The following is a 25,388-nucleotide window of genomic DNA, read 5'->3' as shown; positions in this document are numbered from 1 at the left end:
AAGTGTCCTTAGTTCTTTCTTAAGCAACAAAGGAATATAGCAAGAGGACAACAGGGGAAAGGGAGGCATAGGTGAGACACTCATATGATAGGAGAGTTAGGTTTCTTTCACACAGGTAGTGAGTACAGTGAAACTGACGGCACCTTGGCTTTGGAGTCAGACATCCCTAAGTCTGGATTTAAATTTTCACCCTGCCACTTACTAGATATACAGTCTCAGTCAAACTGTATAACCTATATGAGGAGAAAGGCTTATCTAGGCCATGCTGATAAGGGCCAGAGAATGTGGTATGCTGAACCCTTTCCTGGTTGCTCCCATGTGGGTGATGAGACAGGACTGGGAATATTCCCAGTCTACAGGAAACCTCTTCCCTTGACTGGCCAAGCAGGGACAAGGGCTGGGGAAGGACCTGTGGAAAGGTGTTTTAGGATAGTTTTTCTAAGCTTCAGGGAGACAGATTCTTTTTTTCTTGGGTTTCCTTGATTTTGTGCTTTTTATTAACTCTTGCAATGAAAGTGATAAGAGCTCATGGGCCCAGATTTAAAAGTAAGGACCAGGCTTTAAGACTCTAGGAAGTCCAGCTCAGCTCACAAAACAAACAAAGAAAGCAAACAAAAAAACTTTTAAAATTGGGTTGTCTTCCTGGTATAGAGTTGTATAAGTTCTTTATATATTTTGGAGATTAACCCCTTATCATCAGATGTATCATTGGCTAATATGTTCTCCCCTACAATGGGTTCCCTACATGGACCTGAAGGTTATTTTATTTTATTTTTTAAATATATCTTTATTGATTTCAGAGAGAGGAAAGGAGAGGGAGAGAGAGAGATAGAAACATCAATGATGAGAGAGTCATTGATCGAGCCTGCAACCCGGGCATGTGCCCTGACTGGGAATCGAACCCCGATCGCCTGGATCCTAGGTCGACGCTCAACCGCTGAGCCATGCCCGGCTGGGCGACCTGAAGGTTATTATGCTAAGTGAAATCAGCCAGTCAGAGGAAGACAAATACCATATGATATCACTTATATGTGGAATCTAATGAACAAAAAATAAACTGATGAACTAAATAGAAATAGAGGCTTGGATACATGGAACAGACTGACAGCTGTCAGAGGGGAGAGTGGAGAGGGGAACTGGATGAAAGAAGGTGAAGGGATTAGCCAAAGAACATATACACATAGCCCATAAACACAAAAAACAGTGTGGTGATGGCCAGGGGAAAGGAGGGGGTGGGGCAAGGGCTGGGTGGAGGCAGGCATAGAGGGGGAAGGTGAGGACATCTGTAATAGTGTCAGTAATAAAAATAAAGTAAAAAATACCAAAAACACAAACAAGCAAAAACTCAAGAAATTCCAAATAGAAATTGATGTCACAAACTCAATTGTAATGAATTCAGTGAATTTTGTCTAGCGTCTCCTTTGTAAATGTATGTATTGGTGACCCAACGGGGCTGTTGCAACCAACAGTAGGTTGCCTGCTAAGGGGCTGGAGTCCGAGGTTCTACTGTATCTCACAGGCTTTCACAAGCATCAGCTCACGTGTGCTGGTATTTCTCTATAGAATTACAGAAAACAGAAAATACTGCTTAATACATTATACTTAATATACTCAGTGTTGGTTTCCAGAAAAATAGGGCAGGTTAACCACTCACATAGCTTTAAGAGAGACTTAAAGGAAAATCGAACATTATTGATCTGACTATGAGTCTTCCATCTTCTAGTCAAAAATACTTTTTAAAAATTCTAACCCCCTGGAGAGTAGAACCTAGGCTTCATCATTTGTCTTCCCCTTTTGCCTCTTCTCAGTAATTAGCATATAATAAATGTTCAATAATGTTTATTCAATGAGGGAATTCATCTCAAAAAACATATCTCTAACTTCTTTTGCTCTAGTTGAGGGTAATTCAGTCTTTGGGGAGTAGTCTCTTACCTATGCTCTCTTCCTCGATGACACTGCCATTTTAAAATTTCTGATCAGGACTTTACTCTGCAACTAGCTTTGGTTTACTAATTCTTTCACATGTGTCCAGAGGTCAAGCCCCTCAGAGGCAGCTCTGAAGTACTACCAAGAGCACTGGAAAACGAAATTAACAATTCAAATCCCAGCTCTGCCATTGTTAGCTGTATGGCCTTGGACAATGTGCTTGATTCCATTGAATCTTCCTGTGGTCCTCACTGCAGGGCCTCCTGAATCACCAAGGGCTGGTGGCCTGTCCTTGTTTTTTGAGAAACCTACAAACTGCAAGTAATTACCCTCCAGAAGGCTGTTAAGCAGATCTGCCACCAAAAGAGAGATCTGATATGCAAACTGCACGTCGTGTTTCCCCAAACAATTAGCGAATAAGCAGGAAGGTTCTCTTCATAGGAACTATTATTTTTTAAAACGATCTGAAAGTTAAGAAATGTGACTTTCAAATAAGATCTTTTCATATTATTTGAATACACTGTGCTAAGGTATTGAGTTGTATCTACTATCCAATTAACAAGCCCTTTCTCACTTGCCAGGCAGTTTTTATAACACTTTAGAACATTTATTTCTCAGGACTTATTATCATTTATAGAATGCTAATTTTAATCCAAAAATTAGCACGTTGGAAATTTTATACCATATATTTTGGTAAAATATTCCATTATGAATTTCTACATTTTGATCATTTATTCTAAAATATGCATGTGTACAAATAACACTGTATAATGTCTACTATTTATTCATTATATGTTATGGGATATACACTGGCAATTATTTATAGCATGGACATATTTTACATAGTATATACATGGAATGCATTTGCTCATGTGTATTAAAGCATTGTTACCTAATATCTCATATGTGAATTTTCTACTGGGGAATAAATTGTGGGATGGCATTACTTCTTATTCCCCACTAGCTAAAGCCCTCCAAAAATTCACAAGCTGTAAGAAAATCTGGCTGTCTTTAGACATTGTTATGTAATACTCTTTTTTTAACTTTATCTTTATTGTTGAAACTATTACAGATGCCCCCTTCTTATCCCCACTGATCCCCTCCACCCCGCATCCACCCCACCCCCAGGCCTTCCCCAGACCAATGTCTGTGTCCATGGGTTATGCCTATAAGCATATAAGCTCTCTGATTAACCTCTCCCCACCCACACCCCCCTCCCCACCTTCCCTCTGAGATCCTTCAGTCTGTTTTATACTTCTATGTCTCTGGATCTATTTTGTTATCAGCTTATTTTGTTTATCATATTCCACATATAAGTGAGGTCATGTGGTACTTGTCTTTCTCTGACTGGCTTATTTCACTTAGCATAATACTTTCTAGTTCCCTCCGTGCTGTGCCAAAGGATAAAAGACCCTTCTTTTTTACAGCTGTGTAGTATTATTTAGATTCAATAGGCAGATGTTTACTATGCAAAGTACAGTTTCGAAAGAGTATGCAGCACACAAAGAAAACATACTAAAACTCCGTGCTGTATTTCCATTATTATTTTTAAATTCTCCACCATAAAAGGGAAAGAAGAGCAGAGACTAGCATTGATCTTGACAGTTAAATAGCATGGGATTGTGAAAAACAGCATTTTGTGAAGTGAAAACGTAAATTTCCCTGGACTTTATTTACAGGTGACCAATTCCTCAAAACACACATTTCAACACGCTGACCCTGGAAAATGCCACTCGTAGGTGTCAGCATAATATGTTGGAATAAAAAATACCACTTTAGGAAAAATGATATAGTAATGGCGTCAAATTTAGCTAATTTAACAGCTCCTCTTTTCAGTCTTTCAGCCTTCCTAGATGAACTGCTGGCTGGGTGGAAACCTCTGGAATTCTGCTCCTCCCATGTTCGTGAATACTAATCGTGTGCCTCGCAATATGAAGCTGAGCATGAATTCATTCTGCTCCCTAGGACATATGTTTATTTTTCACATTTCAGAGAAATCTATGAGACAGTTCTTTGGCATGTGTCGGAGTTAATGTTTTACTAATTGATACTCTCGAATATCCATGGAGGAGAATGGAAACACACACCTACAACCTACTTCTATTATCTTTGAATAGTGTGTTTGTTCCTGTGTGGAGACTGTTACTTTCACCCAAGACTCCTCAAAAACATTTTCCTTTTGAATTTTTAAAAAATTCTAAAGTCACTAAGAGAAATCACAGAGCAATGGATTCAAATCAAGATCATTCCCTCATACATTTACTATAATCTTGTAAGATATTTCTTACAATAATGAAAAATGTCCCTCCTGAAGACAGGGGAACAGCCAAGTGAAGGAAAGAATGCGATGAGTAAGTGCATTTTCTTAAGCTTCGTGTCAGACTTCCTTACTCTATGAAACATATTCCAGAAGTCTAACTGCAACCAGATGATTCATGTTTAAGCTCCTCCTGTCTCATGTATTTGCTTTGTGATATTAAGGAAGATAAGTAGGTTGATGGCAGAGGAGAGGAGAGGTTATATAGGTTCATTTGGTTATTTGTTTTCTTTTATCTTTCAGGGAATTCGCTTTAGGTTGGTTATCCCATTTAATCTTGGTAACCATTCATCAAAGTAGGTGTGATTAACTCTATGTTATATCCTAGAAAACTGAAACACAGAGATATTAAAAAACCAAATAGTGGTAAAGATAGTAACCATACTTGGGTAACTTTGAGGAATAAATAAGGTAATAAATGTGCTTTGAAAACAGTGCAGCATTGCAGACATTTAAGGCACCGGCCACATCACACAGACGACATATCCCAGAGCGGAGAGGGGGGAGACAGGAGGAGATTAACCAGAGAACTCAGAGACATATATGCATAAGCAGTGGGCACCAGCAACAGTGTGTGAAGGCCTGGGGGGGGGGCACGGGCTGGGAGGAGGGACGTGTGTGTGGAGGGGGGTGTTGAGGGACATCTGTAATACTGTTAACAATAAAATAAAATAATAATTTTTAAAAGGACACTAAGTCGAAATTGATTGCGACCAGGTATCATGCTGTTAAATGTGTCAAAAAAGTTGGGGGGTTCCTAGGGGATAAGGTCTCCAGATTTAGGATTAAAAGTTAAATTTGAATTTCACAAAAATGATGCGTATTTTTGGCATAAGTATTTCTCATGCAATATTTGGCACAGTTGGTATTAAACAACTGTTTTTCTTTTTAATCTGACTTTCAAATTTAACTGGGTGCCTTGTATTTTATCTCACAGCCCTATTCAGGAACTTTCATTTATAAGAAATAAAGGCTAGAGAGATCTTTGCTAGTGAGGTTAGAAACCAGTGGAGGAGCTCATACACTACAATTTGTATGTTTTGGTTAGACTTCTGATATAATGACCCCCAATCTTAGGGATGAGGCCCCAAGTCTAAGTAAGACTTCAGAGCAAAACGGATGAAAGTGAAGTTCAGGTCAGGGAGTTTGAGGTCATGAAGAGTGCTGTGCGTGGTAGTCTTGTTGGAATCCAGGAAAGCAGTAATTACGAGATTTGGGTAGCTGAGCAAAGCTTTGATAAGGAAAAACTTGGAGAAACTCTTGAAAGATGAGTGGGATTTGGGAATACAAAGAGTGATAAAGGAGGGTCAGTCTCTCTGGTAGCATTAGCAAAAATAAACACGTGAGACTCAGTCTTCATAAAACATCAGTCCCATACTAATATTCTCTGTAGCTCTATAAACATTATAGCAAGAAACAGCTACAATGAGAATAAATGCCCCCAAATAAGATGAGCAAGTCAGAGTGGGCTCCTGGAACCCAAGAATTAGGATAGCAAAAGGTACTGAAGCTCAATGAGGGGGCTGTTGGGAGAAGAATCCTGCACAAGGCATCTATTTATCACCAACCATGTCCAAGGAGGGAGTCAATATTGGGAGATGACCTCCTTGCCCTCAGAGAGTTTTCCAAATTATCTCAGCATTTGGGAGAAACAGAAATGGCGTCAAAAATTTGCCTCTGCTACTTACAAGTTAACAGAGTTTAATCACTTGGAAGATGGCAAGACAATGACCTACCTTAGAGAAAGACCATGAAGATTAAATTAGATAAGGTTTGGGCACAAACAATCTTAGCTTTAATAGCCTAGGCTCCCTGCTTTGAAAAAGCCATTCACCTAGAAATACCTTGATTGTCACTGCCATTCTCAAGACATTACGATTCTCTGAGAGATCAGAAGGACAACTTAGAAGTTACAACACTTGGACAGCAATTCAATTATTCAAACATGTCTCTAGCAGGACACGGACTAGGATGGTGACATTGAGGACAAACACATAAACATCTTTTATGAAAAACATTCTGAATATGTTTTAATAGACTTTACGAGAGACTGTAGAAAAGGGATAGGAAGAGTAAAAGGCTCAAAATGAAATCTAAAATATGAAGGAACAAGGACTTTGGTAAGCTGAGTAGGATATCATACACTCAGCTTTGAACAGTTTATAACAAAAAATAGTTTTTATATAACCCAAGTATTCCCTAGTACTCTGTACATATGGAAAAATTCTGACTCTTGGTCCTTCCAGACAATGGAAAGGAAGGATTCCTGGAGGCCTCTCTGATATCAAGAAGAAAATGGTTTTGCCTGACAACAGTCCTGGTGCACTTTTGCAGATTGAAGGGGCCTATTCTGTCTTGAGTAGTGCCGTAGAATGGATTTTTCAGAATGAGAGAGGTTGGCCTCTGTGATTTAATACCTATAAGACAAAACACAGGTTTCCCGAGATGGGGAAGTAATGATGCAAAGTGTATGTACTGTCCTGTGGCTTAAATGAGCTATCTTATATAAAGCATACCAGAGCCACACAATAAATGGTCATTTTCTTCCTTCTGATCAAATATGCCCTTCAAAACCCAATGCCTCTCCCCTGCTAGGGGTATAACAAGCCAAAATATATATATATATATCCAGCAGTACACATTTACAATACGTATCAGAGATAATGGGCAGGAAGGACATGAAACTTTCCCTGAAGAAAGTCTGCTTTTCAGAGTGGAGAGGGAGAATTAGGTCAGTTACATAAGACTCACAATAAATGAGCACACTCTAGGCCACTTTGGTGATTCAGCCAGTGTTGCTGCCTTCAATCGGTAACAAGAGGAAGGTGAAGTTAATTTCCCTTTAGAAGTTGTATGTTTTATAAGTCCGAAGGGTGCAATACTATAATGATAACCTACATACAATATTAACCATTTTCTGCCAAAAGAAACACTATATTTTAATTGTAATTTCATAAATATCCAAGAGAAATTGTGCCAATATTCATATATATTGCAGTTGGCTCAGCAGGAAAAACCATTTCAGTTATGAGACTCTAAAGAGCCCCCACAAACTTCAGATAATTATATGCGATACATCAACAACCCAAAGCATATTGGTGAGAGCTGCTTAATTATGTATGAGTAAGAACCTAAGAATTGTAGAATGCTCTAGCTGAACAGGATCTTTCCTAGTGCATTTGTTCTAAAGATAAGGCAACTGATGCTTGGAGATTAGAGTTGTCCCTTGGTAACAGTGGGGTATTGGTTCCAGGATCCCCATGGATACAAAAATCACGGATACTCAAGTCTCTAATATAAAATGGCTTAGTATTTGCATATAACCTGCACATTCTCCCATATACTTTAAATCATCTCTAGATTACTTATAATATCTAACGCAATGTAAATACTATGTAAATAACTGTTATGCCATATTATTTATGGAATAATTACAAAAAACGGTCTGCACATGTTCAGCATGAATGTAAACATAGGTCAGCAACAACATAACACTTTTTAAAAATATCTTTGATCTGTGGTTGGCTGAATTTGCAGATGCAAAACCTACATATGAAGGGACAGATGTATTTGCTTACGGTTGCCCAGTGAAAGAGATGGTTCTGAACATGCTCTTTTGACAAATTCTTTCGATCAATAAACTATTATCATTGATACAAATATGGCTAACATTTTGTCTCTACCTTGATGAAATTTTTATTGAATAAATTTGATGTGTAACATCATGTAAGTTTAAGGTGTACAATGTATTACTTTGATACATTTCTAAATGGTAATAGGATTGCTGATGTCATATTTATCAATTACATAATTATAGCACATTATTATTGTCTATACTATTATACTGTGCATTAGCTCTCTCTGGCTTAACTACTCATTATAAGTTTGTACCCTTAAACATCAACACTCTTATCCCCCTCCTCCCATCCGTTGTTACTCATAATTTTACTGTTTTTATAGGTTTAACTTTTTTAGATTTCACATGTAAGTGATATTGTATAATATTTGTCTTTCTCTGACTTATCTCAGTGTAATGTGCTCAAGGTCCATTCATGTTGTTGCAAATGGGAGGATATCTTCCTTTCTTATGGCTAAATAATATTTTACTGAGTATATGTACCATGTCTTTTTTATGCATTTATTCTCTGAAGGGCATTTGGGTTGTTTCCATATCTTGGCTATTGTGAATAATGCTGTGCTGAACGTGGGAGTACATAAATCTCATCAAAATCCTGTTTTCATTGCCTTTGAGTATATACCCAGAAGTGGAATTGCTGGATTGTATGACAGATCTATTCATAATTTGTTGAGGAACCTCCATACTGTTTTCTATTGTAGTTGGGCCAATTTACATTCCCACCAACAATGTATAAGGGTTCCTTTTTCACCATATTCTCACCAGCACCTGTTGTTTGTTGTCTTCTTGATGACAGCGATACCTGTCTTCTTCTGACAGGTATGAGGTAATATTTTATTGTGGTTTTGACTTGTATTTCCCTAATGATTAGTGATGTTGAACATCTTTTCATGTGTCTATTCTCAATTTTGATGTTCTCTTTGGAGAAATGTTTATTTAGTTCTTCTGCCCATTTATTAATCAGATTTTTTTGTTATTGAGTTGATGGAGCTCTTTATATATTTTGGATATTAACCCCATATCTGAAATATGGTTTGCAAAAATTTTCTTACATTCTGTAGGTCGTCTATTAATTTTGTTAATTGTTCCTTTTGCTATGCACAAACTTTTGAGTTTTATGTGGTTCCATCTGTTGATTTTTGCTGTTCTTTGTGCTTTGGCATTGTATTCAAAAAATTGTTGCCAAGACAAATATTGATGAGCTTCTTCCCTACGTTTTCTTCTAGGAGTTTTATGCTTTTGGGTCTTTTAAAAAAAGTTTTTATTGATTTTAGAGAGAGAGGAAGGGAGAGGGATAGAGAGAAACATTGATGAGAGAGAAACTTTGATCAGCTGCCTCCTGCATGCCCTCTACTAGGAATCAAGCCCACAACCCGGGCATGTGCCCTGACCTGACTGGGAACTGAACCAGGCACCTCTTGGGTCATGTGTTGATGCTCAACCACTGAGACACACTGGCTGGGTAAGTAAGAAAAAAGGGTAAAACCAAAGTGACTTAACGAAGTTGTAAGCTGAAATTAAAACAAAAATCAGATATGAACATGTGGAACTGGGGGTGAGGATAAGTAGAGCCAGGTTTTACCAGCGTTTAGTTAGGAAAGTGTGTAAAAGATGAATGGAAAATGTGTAAGTTTTTTTCCAGATTTTATGTGTAAGTTTTTTAATCACATCAAGTTAGTTTTTGTGAGTAGTGTGAGATAGGTATTCACTTTCACTGTTTTACATGTGTTTCTCCAGTTTTCCCAGCTCCGTTTGTTAGAGACTGGCCTTTCCCCATTGGGTAGTCTTGGCTCCCTACCCTGAGGGTCTTTATAAAGAGATGCAAGGAAACTATAAAACCCTCTCAAAAACAAAAAAACAAAACTACATGTTTTCCTCCAAAGCTGGCTTTTCATGCAGAAAGTTTTGAAATCCAGGAATTAAAATATTCCTTTTTGAAGCAGAATGAAGTAATTCTCACCCAGTTGTACATGTGGGAAAATGGAAGCACTAATGTTTTTGTGTTTTGGACATGGTTTCACAGGGAGAAAATGACTTAACTCCAAGGCCTCCGAATCCCGGCCTGTGCATTTTCCATTCATCTTTTACGCACTTTCCTAACTAAACGCTGGTAAAACCTGGCTCTTTTTGTTATCCCACCTACTTACTTATCCTCACCCCCAGTCCCACATGTTCATATCTGATTTTTGTTTTAATTTCAGGGTACAACTTTGTTAAGTCACTTTGGTTTTACCCTTTTTTCTTATTTCAATGCACTGCTTTAGCACTCGGACCTTACAAAATCCTAAGTGTTTCTTTACCCAAGAAACTGGTGATTTTTACCAGGTCTGCGGCCCTCATAAAGGTGTTAAACACTGCCTTTCAGGCTCTAACAAGCTGCTGACGCTGTATTCATCTGCCTGTCACCTGTGAACTGCAGGCAGGGAGTTCTAAACACTACCTGCTAAATGCACGAATAACTAATGAGACAGCTCCAAGGACAGGGCCCCAGGCAGCTCTTGTGGGTTCTCCCTACAGGCTTCCTGAGATCTTTTAATCAGCGCGCTTCAGGTACCAATTTACAACCTGTTCCAGTTCAACTTTTCTACCGCCGTCTACTTCACTTCAATTTTCTAAAACTCATTAAAAAAATGTCGAAGAAAAGACTGCCATATATTTGAAACATTTCAAGGTTGGTACCGGTAGAATGTCTTCCTGTTTCCTCATCTACTTCCAGTGCAAGTTTTCTGAATATCTTTTGACAAGTCTTAGTTTTATATCACAACTGCTTCATGATAAAGTGAAATAGGTTATGAACCTTTTGCCTTAATCCATAGTATCTTTATAAAGTAAGCAAAGTAGACATACAAATGAGTGCATACACATTTCCACATATAATATATGATTCATGTAAAATTCTGGATTATCCAGATAATTCCATGTTTGAGCAAGAACGTATAATGCTGAATAAAGTAGCTCAAAAAATATTTAGAAATTAAAAATATATATTTAGGAAATAAATATGCTCTCTTTATTTCATTTCAATGGATTCTACCTCTCTATCCTATATAGAACCTTCATAATAACAGTCATTCTCTTATTTAACCATTAATTCAAAAGATAAAGAAATGTAAGACTTGGTTTTCTAAATTCAAGTTGCTTCTAGGATGTAATAGTATTTTCTACTAGTAATGATGCAGAAATTAGTGCCATTGGAATCTGGCTTCTGACCAACATTTTGTAAGAGATTAGATTTACTTTCATCTAAAACAGCAAAAAATTGGACGAAATGTATTTTAAAGGTTTTTAAGAAACTGTCTATCAAACAATAAAGGGCAGCTAGCCAAAAGAGATGGGAAACCAGCAAGACGGACCCTCTGATTGCCCCAGCATACTATCTTGAGGGAATTTCCAGGCCATTGTACAAGGAGTCTGGGAAGACAAAGGCTATTAGAATTTATAGGACAGAAGACTGGAGAAGGGACCCTAGAGATCTACCGAGGGTTTCCCTCAAGTATTTAGCAGGGCACTGATCACCACATGCACATGAGCTAACTGTGAGAGGCTATGGAATGTACCATCCAAAGTGTTAGATAATATGGTCCCCAGTGAACATACAGGGCCTGAAAGAGCATCTATTCCTATAAGCCAAAGTGAAGAAATTCATAATTCACAGACAAAGAGAAGGCTCTTGCCTCTGTAGTAGAGAATATTTAGCTATTAACTAAGCATAGCTGTAGTCCTGCCTAACAAACATACATGTATATATGTGTGTGTGTGTATATGTATATATATATATGTATGTCACACCACAATGAAGGTAAAATTTACATTATCTAGATTCCAATCACAAAATTACCAGGCATGTATAATATTAGGAAAACATAAATAATTGAAACAGACCCAGAATTGAAAAAATATTACCATGGATCAAAGTGACAATTCATCAAGTGACATAATAATCATAAATATCTAAGCACCCAACAGGGTTTCAAAATACCTGAAGTAAAAATGGATGAAACTGAAAAAAGTACATACATAAATTCACAACCACAGTCAAAATTTCAATACTCCTCTCTCAGTAATTAGTAGAACAAGTTAATTGAAAAATTAAAAATAGAGTAGATGGACAGAATCAATCCACATGAGCTGGTTGGAATTCTTGTACATTCCATCAGACAGCAGAATATGCATTCTTTTCAAATACACATAGAACATTTACCAAGAAGGCCATATTCTAGGCCATAAAACAAAATTTAATAAATCATGAAAAGTATACTTTAGATCACACTGGAATTATCTTAGAAATCAATACCAGAAAGATATCTGGAAAATCCCTCATTACCTGAAACTAAATAACACACTTATAACAATGTGTCAAAGAAGAAATCAAAATAGAATTAGAAGATATTCTGAAATAAATGAAAATGAAAACAACACATCAACATTTGCGGGATATCAAGAGAGAACTAATTAAGGGGAAATTTAGGACACTGTATACCTGTATTAGATAGAAAAGAGGAATGGTCACAAATCAAAAGCCTTTACTCCCATCTTAAGATATTAGAAGAACAAATTAAACTAAAACTAAGCAGTAAGAGAATAATAAAGATCAAAGTAGAAGCCAACAAAAGAGAACACATACAAACATCTGAATAAATCAATGAAACAAAAGCTGATTAGAGATCAATAAAATTGATAAATTTCTAGCCTAATTGATTACAAAAAAAGAGAAAAAACACAAATTACTAATATGAGTTATAAGAGAGGTGACATCATTATGGGTTCTATAGATATTAAAATAAAAGAAGCATTATAAAAATATTTATTCAAACAATTTGACAACATAGATGAAATGAAAAAATATTCTTCACAACTCATTCAGGAAGAAATAGATAATTCTAGACTTACAGTTATTCTTAAAATAAATTTTGTGCCTGGCTGGTGTGGTTCAGTGGTTGAGCATCAACCTGTGAACCAGGAGGTCATGGTTCGATTCCCAGTCAGGGCACATGCCCAGGTTGCGGGCTCAATCCCCAGTCAGGGGTGTGCAGGAGGCAGCCGATCAATGACTCTCTCAGCATTGAGGTTTCTATCTCTCTCTCCCTCTCCCTTCCTCTGAAATCAATAAAAATATATATTTTTAAAAGTTAAATGAATGTGTAATTTAAAACTTTTCAAACAAACGAAAACAGTTAATTGCTTCACTGCTGGAGTATATTACAAGAATTTACTATGCATTAACACATTAAAAATAAAAATAAAATGTGATTTTATTTTTTTTTAAAATTTTTAATTTATCTTTATTGTTGAAAGTATTATATATGCCTCACTTTTTAAAAATAGACACAATAAAAACATCAGACAAAATCCAGCATCCTTTCCTAATAAACGCTCTCAGTATACTAGGAATAGAAGGGATCTTAATTACCTGATAAGGTCATCTACAAGAAAGTTAACACTAATATCATACCTAGTGGTTAAAGAAAAATGCTTTCCCCCTAAGATCAAAAAGAAGATGATGTCTGCTGTTAACATACCTATTCAACATTATAGTAGAGTTTTCAGCCAATAACAAAAGAAAAAAAATTAAGGGCATATGGATTGGAAACTTTTGAGGGTGACAGATATGCTTGCTCATTTGGATATTTAAACATGTGCAGTTAATGTATGTCAATTATACTTTAATAAAGCTGTTAACAAAATATGAGCAGGAAACATATACACACACACAAAAATTAATGACTATGGAATATCACAAGCTAAACAACCAAATTATTACTCTATTTAGAAGACAAATTTTGGCTCTGTAACACTCTATAGTTGTGGGTCACATATTTGACTAGTCCTAAAATGTATTCAAATTGAATTGGAATTTTGCAGTAGGAACACAGGTGGGAGTTTTCCACAAATAATTTGGGATTAGTTTGCTTAGTTCTGCGACTGAAGTGTAAGCAGTGTATAAAATGTCCTTTTGACTTAAGACATTTAATATTGGACAATATGAAGCAGTGTTTTTTTTCCCTTTTTTATCCATGCTTTCTCTTTTAGTCTAACTGCCTGATGGCCTTAAACCTGTGACTTACCCAATTTTCAGCTGTGCATAAAACAATTCCCAAACTCTAGAGAATTAATTTCCAGTTTGGTGCAATACTCTGATATCGACTCAAAAAGTGCTAATATTTTACCATATTTAAATTTTGACATTGATTTCTAATTTCTCTGATTGTTTTTTAAAAATAACATCAATTAATGAAGGGTATTTTTATCCACCAACCAGCCAACAAACAAAAGAAAAAATTACTCTGAATATGTAAGGAAACAAATTGTAAGCTCCTTGAGGGAGAGATAATAATACTGAATTAGCACAACTCTCTCCAGGTCCATCGATCCTGTTGCAAAAGGTAAGATTTCCTTCTTTTTCATGGCTGAGTAGTATTCCATTGTGTAAATGTAGCACAGCTTTTTTATCCACTCATCTCCTGATGGACACTTAGGCTGCTTCCAAATCTTGTCTATTGTATATAACACTGTACTGAACATACGGCTGCTTGTATTCTTTCAAATTAGTATTTCAGGTTTCTTCAGATAAATTCCCAGAAGTGGAATCACTGGGTCATAAAGCAGTTCCATTTTGCATTTTTTGAGGACCCTCCATACTGCCTTCCACAGTGGCTGCCCCAGGCTGCATTCCCACCAGCAGGGCGCTAGGGTTTCCTTTTCTCCACACCCTCGCCAGCTCTTGTTTGTTGGTTTATTGATGACAGCAGATGTGAGCTGATATATCACTGTGGTTTTAATTTGCATCTCTCTGATGATTAGTGACATTGAGCATCTTTTCACGTCTATTGGCCACCTCTTTGGAGAAGTGTCTCTTCAGGTCCTTTGCACATTTTTTAATTGGATTGTTTGTTTTTTGGTGTTGAGTTTTATAAGTTCTTTATATATTTTGGATATTAACCCCTCATCAGATGTATCGGCAAGTATGTTCTCCCACTCACTGGGTTGTCTTTTCATTTGGCTGATGGTTATGCTGAGTGAAATAAGCCGGTCAGAGAAAGACAAGTACCCTATGATCTCAGTCATATGTGGAATCTAATGAACACAATGAGCTAACACGCAAATAGAGACAGACTCACAGAGAGCAGGCTGACAGCTGACATGGGGGGGGGGGGTGGAGGGATTAAGCAAAAAGGAACAAAAAGAGAAAACACTTGTGGAGAGGGACAGCAGTGCTGTGACTGCGGGGGGGGGGCAGAGGAAGACGGAGGGCACAGGGGTAAATGGTGATGGACGGAGACTTGACCCGGGGTGGGGCACGCACAAGCTAGTGTACAGATGATGTGTGGAAAACTGTGCACCTGACACCTGTATAATTTTGTTAACCAGTGTCACTCCAATAAATACTACTGTTATTTATGAAGGCACAGAGTGCTTACTTTGTGCCTTCTGTTGTTCTTTATGTTCATTGTTTCTATTTACTATAAAAATATGAGATTAATTGATAACTATCTTTATACTGGAGAAAACTGAGGTAAAGATAAATAGCTTACCTGAGATCTCACCTGGTAATCCCCAGAGCTAAGAACTGAAATCAGTTTGGTTCTACTCTGAAGTCTTAATTTTAGCTACCATTCTACAATACTTCCTTAAGTCTGTTCCTTTTATCTATAGTCTCACCTTTTATGGTAACTTAGAAGTAACAGTACTCACAGAAAGTTTATTAAGTAATGAGCAATTTGCTCACTGACATTTCCATTATTTAAACTGATCAAAGCCTTAGTTCCTTTGTGCTTTGAAGAGCAAGATAGCTTATGAAACATAAGCATACAAAACAATAAAGCCACCTCCATTGTAAAAAAGAAAAAATGAAAATGAACTAATAAGCTACAGAATCTGTGACAATCCCATTTTGATGATGCCTGGGAAGAAATCCAACAGGTATAAATTGAAACAGCACATTCGGTTTATCTGCCACCATTGTTTCTGGCTTTATTTAGCAATAGGTTGTATTCATGATTATGACAGAAAAAGTAAATCAGCCTTTAACATTCTATAAATGTCTCTATTCTTTGCAGAAGTATAAGACCAACCTATATTTTGAAATTATGCTCATGAATGATGAATACATCTTTCAAATGTAATTAAGTTCTGATCTCTCTAGTAGCAAGATTAGATTTGCAAATGTATGGCAGTTTAGGTATTCATATAATTTTCTCATTTCTGTCAAACATTCATTACATAGGAATTACTGTTTTGTAAATTGTAACAGAATTACATAATCACTTAGTTTGTATACAGTAGGAATTATTCAAACCTAAGTCATTCTACCTCAAGTTCTCCAATTATTTTCCTCAGAATACCTGTTATCAATGAGTTCATCTGCAGAACAAAGCTGATTAATAGTATGTCCCTAAATCATGGTTTCCTATGTAAATATTCAATAAAACCATACAGGAGATATCAAAGGTAAATGCAGATTTCAATTCTATCAAGTAGGAAAGGAAATTAAAAGAAAGCATCAGTTATTGTATACTTAAAAGATTCTCACAGTTTATGGGAACTCCAGGATCACTGAATCCATTAATTAAACCTAATTACTAGAGTTTATATTTACTGTGTCTCCACTAAATTTCAACTTTCTAATTTAAATTCAACTTTTCTGTCAGAAAGTTTTTCTTTCTGAGCTTTTTCTGTCATTAGCCACATTAGCTGAAACTTCCAGCTCTGTGTGTGAAGGAGAAAACTGATAAGGAACCCTTTCACGACTTCATACAAATCACTACCACAAATGTTTCCGAGGAAAGAAAGGCAGTCTAGAGGGGAGAGAACACAGAGCTCGGAATCAGAATAACTAGGTTTGAGGCTTGGTGCCATCACTTCTGAGCTTGTGACCTTGGTCAAATCTTATAACACTGTGAGTCATAGCTTTTTCTTCTGAAGCAAAGAAAATGTACGAAAATACCTTGCAAAATTCAAATGGCTATGTAAATTTACAAATGGTGTCCCCACTGTACAGCAATGCCACTGAAGACATCTTTTAAGTTGATATTAATGTATCAACATTATTTAAGTAATGAATTAATTTAAATGAACATTTAGTTATCTACTTAACTCCCATTTTATATCATCCTGTATAATATCTGCACAGATTTTTATTAGATATCTTGATAAATTCAGTATCTAAATTGTCACTTTTTAAAAAAAGTGAGTAAATACATGTTGTTAATGACAATGATTTGCCCTTCATCCCTATTAAAAATGGGGGAAAAGACTACTTTTGTTTAAATTATTTAAAGTGAATCCATATAATTCCTGTAGATAACGTAATTTCTTTTTTAAGGGTCCTAACCCAAAAAATTTTAAAATAAGCCAATATAAATATAATCCACAAAATTAATGTTCCTATTATTTCTAGCCTCTCCCCAGCCACCTACATTTTGAAAAAGAGGCATTCACTGGTCAGGTGACTCATCTGCAGTTAGATATAAGGAAAAAGAATTTTGGAGTTTGAATCTAGCTCTGACAGTTATTAACTATGCAAGTAGCCTGTCTTCTGTGAACACTGGTTTGTTCATCCATATAAATGCACCAGATAATTCTTAATTTACCAGTTTGCTATGAAAATTAAATAAAATGACACATGCACAGTACTTAGTCAATGTCTGACCTCCACCAAATGTTATCCACAATACATTCTCTCCCCTCACCATTTCCCTTTCTCTCTGAAACAGAATAAAGTATTTCCAGGTATATCCTTTGGTGGCATGGATTCCCAAGCATATATAGTCTAACTAGGAAATATAATGAACACTAAGAAAACGGCTTCTCTACAATGTATATAAGCCAACAAAAACACCAAAATTGGTTCTCCCAACAGCCCTTTTCCTTGGGGCACTAGACAATTTAGCCTGATACAGGAAAGGCAAAATTCTCTTTATCCAGACTTGTAGAATCTCGTTTTAGAAATATATACAAATAGAGGCCACCACCTGCGGATACCCATCACTGAAGTCAGGAAGTTTGTCAGCAAAGGTAATGATCCGAAGGCCTCAGCTGAGCTCCAGAAAGGTCTCTACATCAGTGTTAAAATGCCCATAAATAACAAGATAATTAAGCATCTGTCCCTCAGAATCCACTTGAAAAGAGCTGTTCTAAGTTTCTGAGAGTAAGTCATCAAAAACAGAGATGTAAAAGCACCGAGTCGAGGCTTCAAAAGATGCTTACAAACCTTTTGCATTTTCTGCATCTTTGGAAAATTTGTGAGGAGCCAAAAAGGAAGGGGAGAATGAAGTAGGGCAGGAAGGGGCATAGGTCTAAAAGGCTGTCCTCCCGAGCAGAGAACCCTTCCTTCCAGGACCAGCCCTACCCAGGGGGGCCTCAGCTTTCCCTGCCACCTTCCTCCACGCGGCACAAACCGGCATCTTTAGTTCCTCTGTCCGTCCCCTATAATAACGTTCCTTCAGACTCTTCCTTGGCAGCTCCTGAATTATTGCAATGACATCCCAGCCGGGCTTCCTCGGCTGTATCTGCTTCTCCATTTGATGCCCTTCCATTTCACTCCTGCGGTGATCCTTCCTAAGGACACCAAACCTGCTCCCATACTCCTGCTTAGAATGCTTCTTAAGGCCATTGCCTGGGATCAAGTTTAGCTTGGGAAAAAAATCCCCTCAAATTTTGAACCTGGTATATGTTTGCAGATTGTTCTCCAGCCATCGGGAATTTGGACTTGAAAAGGCCCTTGAAAAGCAGGCAGGTCCTGCGGAGAGGAGCAACGGTGCTAGTGTTCCCAGTGCAAACAGTGATGGAAGCAAAAATGAGCAGCAAAACTCCGTCCTCAAGAGAGACAGGGAGCTTGACACGAGAGGATTTAACTCTCGGGATGGCTTTGAAGGATAAAGGGACCATATCAACCAAGGTGACCGGTGAGAAAATTCCAGCACATGGGGAAAGTTTAGATGTGACTCTGAAAGCAGCAGACAGGTGTGGTCTGGGGACACGGCCACAGTGTTGGCAATGTGCCTCACCTCTTCCCCGCTAGGAACTCACTTGTCCCTCTTGAACCTGGCAATGAATCCTTGGTGATGAATGAATTAGCAAATAATAGACTCACCTTATTTGCTACATAAATTCTATTATGAATCAGCTTGTGCCCAATTCTTGACAGAGAATCTTTTCCTTTTGATGCCTCTTCATGGGAAATCATATCAGTGAAAATTGTTACTCAAGTATCTTTTGTCTGGAGCAAATATTTAAGTGACTTCACATAACATATATTCTATAGGCAACTACTAAATGCCAGACACTGAGAACAGAATGGTAAACAAAGCAGGCATAATCTATACCCCATGGAATTGATGTCTTAGATGGAAAAGGAATTACAAAAACAGGCCATTTCAACATAGGACAACTCATAATTGGATGGGTGACCTACCATGTTCTAGCCACTGTGCTAGGCCTAGTAGAGTTTATGATCTTATGAATAAAATAGATATTATATGGATAAAAATCCCAATTCATATATAATTCCAAATTACATAAATGCAATAATTTAGAAATACATGATAACGCAACAGGAATAGAGTTATTTTAGGTAATAAGGGATGAACTCACTGAGGAAGTGACATCTACATTGACATTTGATGGACGAGCAGGAATTAGCTGAGCTAAAATCTGTAAGGGCATTTATATCAAAAGAAAAACATGTGCAAGCTCTCCGAGGCAGGAGAGCTCAAACAAACATTGCTTTAGCTCACAGAGGTGAGAACTTAGAAAGTATAAAGCAAGTGGCAAGACAGGGCTGGAGGAGAACTGCCATCTTAACAACATTGACTCTCTTCATCCCTGAATGGGTATGTCATCTCATTTATTTAAGTATTTTTGACTACTTCAAAGTTATATGGATTCCTAATCCTTTTAATTCTTACCTTACCTTATCTTTCCTTCTCTTCTTTTCCTCCCACCCACATCTTCTCCCTCTGGAAACTTTATAGACCTTATTATTTTCTTGTTATCTAAAATGTGGCAAAAGTGGGCCTCAATCTGGGGGTGGTGGGGTCAGAACTTCCACCCATTGTATTCAGAGGGTCATTTCGATCTTGAAATTCATGTTCTTCAGTTCTGGAAAACTTTCTTAAAATATGGTTTTAGCCAGGTCAGCGTGGCTCAGCGGTTGAGCATCGACCTAGGATCCAGGTGATTGGGGTTCGATTCCCGGTCAGGGCATGTGCTGGGTTGTGGGCTCGATCCCCAGTAGGAAGTATGCAGGAGGCAGCCAATCAATGACTCTCTCATCATTGATGTTTCTATCTCTATCTCCCTCTACCTTCCCCTCTCTGAAATCAATAAAGATATATTTTCAAAAATATGGTTTAATGATTAATTTCCTTTATTTTCTCTACTTTCCCAAACTCTTCTTATTCCAATGTTCGGGCATCCTGAATTAGTTCTCTAGTTATATTTTCTCTCCTATATGCCATTCTTTTGCCCTTTGTTTTACTTTTTTATATATGTCACCAATTTGTTTCTTCATACCCTTCTAGCAAATGTTTTATTTCTATTATTACATATGCTTTTCATGTCTAAGTCTTTTTCCTATTCTATTCCTTTGTGCAGTGTTTGCTTCTGTTTTAAGGATGTAATATCTTATCATGTCCTTGGAAATATTCTATTCATTCTTTATGTGAACTTTTCATCTCCCCAAACAGTCTCTGTTTCCTTCAAATAGCCTTTAATGTTTACTTGGTTTGTACTCTGTCTTCCATGTTGGCATCCTTTCTCAGATGTCTAGTGATGTGTAATGGTCTCCTTATGTTTAATGGTGAGACATTAAAAACAAGCAAACAAACAAAAACTGGAGACTCTGTGCCTGTGGGAGGGGCCTGTCGGTGAATTTCATATCAAGGAATCCTGAGTGGGCTGTTTTTTGGGCCATCCCTGAAGTTGGGTTCCTCACATGTCTCAGGGAAGGAGGTAGTTTCACTCTTCTGCTTGCAGAGAAAGATGATGACTACCTTCATTTAGGATCCCAAGTGGAGAAAAGGACTGGGGCTGTCAACATTTGGTGCATGAACATTTCCTTATCTCCCTGTCTAGTATAGTGCTTTGCCTCTCAATTGGCCTTGGACCCTTCAACCTAGAGATCCTCCCTTTTGCCCTATCTTCTGCATGCATTTCAACTTTTCTGCCAGATAGGAGGGATTCTGGGGTGTTTGATACGTATGCAAACTTTCAGTTATTTCTAGGTGGGATTCTGGGGTGTTTGATACGTATGCAAACTTTCAATTATTTCTGTGCTGTTGTTTTTTAGTCTAGCTTTCAAAGGTAACTACCATCACAATTTCTTGACCTTTTGGAGGGTTCCGTCAGTACAGAACCCTCCAAAGTAAGTTGCTTCTTGGCTAAAAATTTGGTTTTCTTTCTAATTCTTACTTTCTACCACTTGTCCGTTTTATAATTTGTGATGCTCTCATTTCTTCTTTCATTCTTTTTGTCTTAGTGTGATTTAGGGGGGAAAAAATCCTTTACTCAGTTTGGAGGCATTCAGGAAAAAATGGAATTAAATGTCAGTGTTCAAACCTCCCTCATTATTAGAAGTTGATTAGATTGGCTTTTAAAGCTTCACAGAATGTACTAGGGTGGTGAAGGAGAAGGACTGCAGATAATAGTGACCTTTTGTGAATGCATCAGAAACTACAGGGCTAGATTATATGAAGGGACACTTTCGTCTCTTTGAACCTCTATAAGCACTGCCCTTCCCCCCACCTGCCCAAGCGCTATGGTTCACTTAGAAAGCTCTAAATCATTAACCAGCTTCTGCAAGTGTGTATGTGATGGGTAGGTATATCTATGTATATTTAAATTAAACATTATTTTTTTAAATACATACATATATTTTTATTGATTTCAGAGAGAGGAAGGAAGAGGGAGAGAAAGATAGAAACATCAATGAGTCATTGATGGCTGCCTCCTGCACGCCCCCTGCTGGGGATCAAGCCCGAAACCCAAGCATGTGCCCTGACCTGGAATCGAACCTCGTCTCCTAGATCATAGGTCGATGCTCAACCATTTAGCCACGCTGGCTGGGTTAAATTAAACATTCTTAACTACCATCATCTTTTAGGAGACATATATTTGCATTGTGTGCCCATTTTCAGAGTTACAAATACTGCAGGCATAATCTTCTGTGTAAACCTAAGCAAATGTGTTTTAATTTTAGATAAACACGAGTTAATATCAGTTTGTATGATACCTACCACTTCTAACCATGAGTGCAGTCCGAAACTTGGCACCCTATACAGTTCTTAGTGCCTCAATCTGATGTGTTTGTTTTTGCCTTCTATTTTCATCTGCAACTTTTAATTTTTATTACCTCTCCGTGGGCTATTCAATTTACCTTCAGAATCATCCGTTATTTCAATTAACAAGATAAAGGTCAACTAAGCGGGATCTTGAACCCTTCGTTTGAGTTAAGGTTTGTTCTTTTCCTAATTACCGCATTTCTGCCAGTTGATAAGTTGAATGACACTCGAATGAGGTTGAAAGGTTTTTGCTATTTCATCCATGTTACCAGTTGCCTTCAATTTTTCCCTCTAGAGGCACTAGCCCAATCCGTTGAGGAACACAAGAAACAGTGTTACATACTTTATTGACTATTCTGTCACCTTAATTATATGAATTCAGAAGTGAGTTATGTCTTAAATCAGCAAATCAGCCTTCTCTATGACTTTTATCAAGATGAGGCAATAGATATCATTTGACATACAGCTGAGGGTCTCTCTCATAATACTTCAAGGGTCCTTGTAAAATGAGGTTGACAACATAAAAACAAGTGGAGTGGGATGAATGTGAGATATTTGAAAAAGCTGCTTTGTGTTTTAAATATGAATAAATCACTCAAGATCTGAAAAAGGAAAGACAAGCTGGACCCAATGATTACAGCTTTTGGAACTGAAAATTAATTAGGGCAAATACTGGCTCTAGCAACAAGAAAGATGATCACTGTTTATATATTTCTGAAGGGATGCCGAAAGAAATTTAGACAGCTTGGGTTTTACTGTGAAGGAGACTACATGTTTTTCTTTGATATTTTTGGTCTTGCATACTTTATTTCACCTTCAACACACTGCAGAGTCAAACACTACTATCAGTGTTAAGCATACTCTGCATTCTAATTTAGAACACAAATACGTTGTACTTATTGGATAGCGACTAGGTTGTGTTGAAAGAAGTAATTATTTTTATGGAAAAGGAAAGGACAAGACTCACTGTAAGTGTCAAGCTGTTTTTTAAGCTCATCACTACTCCCGTTGTGCTAACATCTTTAAAGATACATGCGGATCATGGGGAAGCCTTGAATGGTGGTTCATGAATACCACAAATATAGAGTCAACAGAACATTGGCAATTCAGTTTATTCTGCCATTTTTTAGCAAACCAAGTACCATTATCATCATAATTTAATATAAAAAAGAAAATTTTACCTCCATAAATAGATGATTTCTCCACTACAGTTATTAAATTTTGCTTCTGCAGAGCAAAGAAAACAATCAACAGGTTGAGAAGGTGTCCTACAAATGGGAGAAAATATTTGCAAACCACCTACCTGGTTAATATCCAAAATAGATAAGGACCCCATACACCTCCATAGCAAAAAAGCCAGATAATTAAAAATGGGCAAAGGACTTGAATGACATCTCTTTAAAGAAGACATACAAACAGACAACAGGTATGTGACAAGATGTCCAACATCACCAATCATCAGAAAAATGCACATCAAAACCACAATGAAATATCACCTTATACCTGTTAAGGTGGCTATTATTTTTTTTAAATGGAGTATTGGCGAGGATGGGGAGAAATTGGAAACCTTATACATTGCTGATAGGAATGGAGAATAGTCGCATCCACAATGGAAAACAGTAGGGAGGCTTCTAAAAAAATTAAAAATAGAACTATCATATTACCCAGCAATCCCACTTCTGGGTAGATATCCAAAATAATTGAAATCAGGATCTTGAAGGCATATCTGTACCTCTACATTATCCCCAACAACCAAGACATGGAAACAACTCAACTGTCTATTGGCGGGTGAACAGATAAATACAAATATGTATATACATGCAATGGAATATTATTCAGCTTTTTTTAAAAAAGGAAACCCTGTCATTTATGACAGTGTGGATAAACCTAGAGAACCTTTTGCAAAGTGAAATAAGCCAGTCACAGAAGCACAAATACTGCACAATTCCACTTATAGGAAGTATCCAAAAGAGTCAAACTCAAAGAAGGAGAGAATAAAATGTTGGCTGCCAGGATCTGGGGGAAGGGGAAATGGGGAGTTGTTTTTCAGTGGATATAAAGTTTTATAAAGTTTTAGTTACGCAAGATGAGTAAGTCCTAGAGGTCTGTTGTACAACACAGTACCTATAGGTAACAATGCTATTTTGCACTTAAAAATATGTTAAGAAGATAGAACTCATGTTATGTTCTTACCAAAATACACACACATACACACACATGCACACACACGAAGACAAGGGAATTTCTGGAAGCGACAGATATGTTTAGGACCTTGGCTGTGGTGAGGGTGTCACAAATTAGGCATATATCCAAACTAATCAAGATGTGTACAATATTTTATATATCAATTACACCTCAAGAAAGCTAGAGACCATTGAGTTAGAATTAAATATGTGGTTCTTTTCTGTTGCCTACTTAGACTTTAAGCTCCAAAGGGACAGTGTGACATGGGTCATCTTTGCTACATTATAGTCAATGCCCAGTGCCTGCAATATGGCTAGTATCAAATAAATACTTGTTGAAGCAATAAATAAATGGAAAAATTCTTTTCAAAACAAAGGGAGACAGCAGCTATACACACAGACACAGAGGCATACACATGTACATATAATTGTTTAATTTCACTTTGGACTTTGAAACTTTCATTAAAGCTTTCTAAAAGGCATGTGTGTAGTAGCCATTAGTCTAGTGTTTATTTGGGTGGCTGATGTTTATTTTCAGCCATCTGGACATATTTTCACTGATGACTATCTAAATACTGGACAAGGAAGATTAAATGGCATAATGCCCATAAAAGCATTGGTAATCTTTAAAGCACTCCAGAAATATAAGATATTAGCACTGTATAGTTATGATATTGCCTTGAAACGCACAGTAGCAAATTCTAAGCTAAAAAAAAAAATCCTCCTTCTCTACTTAGAAATCATAAGATTATGTAGCATTTTTAGGAATGAAATTTTCCCACAGGAGTTTTCACTACTGCCTTTTTCAATTGTTTTGTGACACAATCCAGCCTGCTGTAGAAACTGCAAAAAAATGTAAAAATGGAATTGTCAAGCTATAACAGTCTCTTGAGGCTACCATATTAAATGTAGATACATCTTAAAAAGTTTTGGCATATCATCAGAACTAAGGTTCTATTGTATGAGACAAAAGGTTTACTTGCAATGGATTCTTTTGCGCGGAAATAATGCTCCCTTCTCTGGCTCAATAAGGGATTTGTGCAAAT

General features: G+C 37.1%; 1 protein-coding gene across 3 annotated transcripts in view; it reads right to left on the bottom strand.

The window, feature by feature from the left end:
• GRM5 (glutamate metabotropic receptor 5) overlaps positions 1–25,388 on the bottom strand; it is a 377,398-nt gene that overhangs the window by 208,636 nt on the left and 143,374 nt on the right. The window lies entirely within an intron of this gene.

The sequence above is a fragment of the Miniopterus schreibersii genome (genome assembly GCF_964146895.1).
Source record: "Miniopterus schreibersii genome assembly, chromosome: 12".
NCBI lineage: Eukaryota > Metazoa > Chordata > Mammalia > Chiroptera > Miniopteridae > Miniopterus > Miniopterus schreibersii.
This window is presented reverse-complemented; position numbering and strand designations above follow the sequence as displayed.